The sequence below is a fragment of the Pinus tabuliformis genome, chromosome 5_2 (genome assembly GCF_031772625.1).
Source record: "Pinus tabuliformis cultivar Carrire ecotype Pingquan chromosome 5_2, CPIR1, whole genome shotgun sequence".
NCBI lineage: Eukaryota > Viridiplantae > Streptophyta > Pinopsida > Pinales > Pinaceae > Pinus > Pinus tabuliformis.
Window position 1 is genome coordinate 135038383 of NC_142306.1, and position 4304 is coordinate 135042686.

Here is a 4304-nt window from a genome sequence, read left to right on the forward strand (position 1 = left end):
TAGGTGAAAAAGGGAAAATCGTTCTGAATGAAACATATTACATGGTTTTGCAATAGTGTTGATCATAATCATAAAATCTTGCAAGCGTAGGACAGAGTATCAAAGGCTGGAAGGCAGTCTAATAGGACATCATGGGTTGGAATAATTGTTCCAAGGAATATTATGACACTTGGAAAATGTCCTATCATTGTGGTGTTTTCACAATGAACGGGATCAGGGGTGAAATTTGATGTGTCCCTGCCCATCCGTGAATTTTTTTATGATAGTTTTATATTTAAACTGCCCTTCACATGACCTGTAATATTTAATTTTACCCTGTGTAGCATCATCAAGAACCCCAAGTCACCCATATTTTAAAAATTTGTTAGCTCTTCTAAAAATTTCTTAATACAGACCCACATAAAAAAAATATATGAAAAAGTCACTTGCAGATTCAAACCTCCTAACATACTTCCAAGGCTAGACAGAAAGGGAAGTGCAACCGTAATGAAGAGAGAAATGAAGCCATAAATATTGGAACAACTTCCATTTGATGGTCTAACTTAAATGGAAAACTCATAAATTTTATAACAACCTAACCATTGATAAAAGTGAAGAAAACTTTGTTACAACTAAAATAAAATAAGGGAGACATTGGGATACAATTCTTTAGGACACTCTTACAGTAAAAAAAACATCACATGACAGAGAGGCCTATGACAATAATATGCCCAACAAAACTAGAGAAGTAACATTGTCACACAGAGGATATGTACATAGAATGGATTTAGATCATAGGAATCTTATGTGTCTAGTTTGATAAAGCAGGTGTAATCATCAACTATTGACTACAATATCAATGTAAGAAGCCTCAACCTAAACTACACCTAGGTTAAGTGAACCAAATTCCTTAATTACCAAGGAAACAACTTCAAACACGGTTTTCTTCAACATGGTTGTATTTTTGTTACTCATATCAGAAGAAGTGAAAACTATACACAAGTTAAATATGGTTATAGAGGAGGATCCATTAGGTAACAAATGCATAATTCCAAAATGATACTAATTAAAGTAAGTTCATGATACTTCGTAATGGTGAAAGACTATGTTGTTTATGAACAATGATATGAACGAGAATATTATGAGACCAACCAATTAACAACAAAATTTGAATGATGCAGGTTCCTAAGGCACCGAAGGAAAATATATTGTTGGAAACTTGGCATAACAAACTATGAAGAAATAAATTAGCAGCATGAGATTTATTGCCATAAAATAGATCAATAAGATATAGAAAGTCAGAGCATTTATGATTTTACTCAAATACAAGTTTGAGAAGGCAAGTGATCGATACTTACAAAATATCCATAAGCCCATTAACCTCCAATTGCAATGGGGAACATGCACATGGCCACAAGTAAATAAGAAACCTTTGCTCCCCTCCACATTTGTATAGAGGAAGGATGCTTGAGACTAGATGGCATAGTAGCCTGCATTCTTAGATAGAATTCATATTCAGTCTCATAGGAAAGAAAGATCATTGATAAGGTAATCTATCAACATGTAACTTTGTCTAGAAAATATAGACAAAGATAAGAAATCATAAGGAAACACAAACCTATGCTGCTACAGAAGAACAATACCTATATTTCGAGACAAATATTGTGATCCTTGAAGTCAAAGAAATAATTATGTTGTTGTATTATCCATCTTGGACTTCAGGTTTTTGTAAGATATGCCCAAGTGTCTAGGTTTTCTTGTGGACAAACCCTAGACCATAGTGTATTAGGTAATTGCAGTTATAACACCTATAAGGTAGAGTCTTGCAATGAAGTTAAGATTAGGTAGCTAGGACAAAATAATGCAAAGGGATACGAAAACCAAATATCATTCCACTGTAGTAAGTGGACACAAAAACCAAATATCATTCCATTGTAGTAAGTGGATTGGATCCACAAGTTGGGCCACAAACTATTTGAAAAAACAACTTCATTGTCTCTCCACCAATCAATATTAGGGCAGTTTCCATCTCGACTGATAGATAAATAGTTGGAAACATAGTCAACCATACACCAAGCCTCTCCCCTGCAATTTTTAAAGACAAATTGGCATCCATACATTCCTTCCATATAGGATTATTATATCCAACATTAATATATACTTCAAGCTATTAGGTTTACAACAAATATATCTAAACTTAGATGTTTTTACCTAAAATTGAATATTGTATCGACTCTACATTAGAGACTGCAATCCACATTTTGATATCCAACTGAAACACACAGGTAGTTTAAGCTTAGTAATAAGGAAAACTAGATATCAAGATTTCAATTACATAAAGTATCTATTATTGTTACCAAACGCATATTTTGCAAGCTACACATATTTGTTGTAGCATTTCCTGGGAACATCTTCATGCAGCATGATAAGAACCCACAAAGTGTAGAGTTGCCATAGGTATGCTATGGTCAGACAAATTATTCCCCAAATCATGTTTACATTCATGGATAAGGAAGTGTAAATCACAAAAAAGTTGTAGAAGGAATAAACCCACAACATCACACTTCTATATTCATAGCTCTGAGAGGTACATTCTAAAACCAAGGTAGAGGTAGTAATATCAGTGATTTTGAATCCCAATAGGTTAAAGGACTATTTAACCCCATCAAGTGGGTGAAAAAACATAAAAAAAAGTTACCTTTAAGAATTCAAAACATAAAAATTGTCACTTTTAGGAATTTAATATTTATTTGAATAGATCTGGAATTTGGGAAACACAGTACAAATCACAACAATGTTGCAGAAGGAATAAACCCACACCAACACACTTCTATATTCATAGCTCTTAAAGGAACATTCTAAAGACAAGGCAGAGGTAGTAATATCAATGATTTTGAATCCTAATAGCTTAAATGATTATTTAACTCCATCAAGTGGGTGAAAACTTTGTTATTTTAAAAAATACAATTTTTATTTGATCAAATCTAGAATTATGGAGTTTAGATAGATCTACTTAAATGTAAAACTAATAAATATTAATTCTAAGTAATAGTACAATTATCAATGAATGTCACATTACAAATATCAAAGAGAAAATAAAATTCAAATGAAAACAATGGTTGTAGAATAAACACACTCAAAACAACACACATTTTTATGTATTACATTCCATTGGTCTGAGACACATTCTACAGAAGCAACCCATGTATTTATTCAGTACATTACATTGGAATAACAAATTATACATAGGCACATTCTACAACCTAGGTAGATATAGCAGTATCAATATGATTTAATCACACCAAGTGGGTGTGTAAACTTTGAGATTGATAACCTAAGGAATTTGGTCATTTTTGAAGTATAACAAATTAGGGTCAATATGAATCTAAAATCACTTCAAATTATTTTACAAAATGCATCCATGTGATCTGACATTATATCATATTTTGATGGACCTAAAGAGCAATTTTGTAAAAAAAAACATTGAAACATGAAAGAAAAAAATATAGAAATCAAGAACATCCTGATACCATCCCAAGAAGGTAAAATCCATTGGCAAAATCAAGGCCTGAAACCCAATCCTTGCATTGAGATTATGAAACACCACATTCTAAGCATTCCCATTCCTAGAGTCTATGATGGGGAGCCACAAATCTTGAGGATTGAGCTTGGTGAGGTGACCAACATCCTCTAGATAGGCCTTCATATTGGTCAAAACCCTTCTCTTGGGAGTCTCAATGTGGCTCAGAAACCTGAGACAGATAAGGAAAGGAGTCCATGGTGTCCTGGGAGCCTTGAGCTGAGGGGACCTGAGCACAAAAGGAGATGATAAGAATGAAGGAGGGCAAGTGCTGGCAGACATTTGTGAAGATTTGGGGCATATCTACCTAGGGGTAACAACATGAGAAGGAGAATTGGTAGAAATATGGTGGTGGGGAGAATGAGCACCAGAGGTGAAATGGGGTGTGGCACCCATGGGCATGGGTGGTATTGATCCAAGTGGATGTTGGTGGCCACCCACATATCCCACTTGGACCCCCACAACTATCTCTTTCAATTTTTTAGTTTCCTAAATTGTAGCACAATTTGCTATTTTTAGTGGTTTTTCGGGACTTGAACTTTTGGAGCCGTTATGAGGCCCTAAACGACATTTTTTGGGAAACGTATGATCAACATGGGTCCATAGACTGATGTTACTCTTCCCAAATCGGTTGTCCTCAAATAGATATTTCTAACTAGATAATGTGCATGTTAAACGGAGATTGTATGAGAAAGTTACGACCCTAGGATGTTGATGTACCAATTTACCCAAAACAGGGCCCATA

At 34.4% G+C, this 4304-nt stretch overlaps 1 pseudogene; it reads right to left on the minus strand.

Moving 5' to 3' along the window:
• Window positions 1-1298: 1298 nt before the first annotated feature.
• On the minus strand, window positions 1299-3841 carry LOC149157879 (lysine histidine transporter-like 8; annotated as a pseudogene).
• Between the last annotated feature and the right edge of the window lie 463 nt (window positions 3842-4304).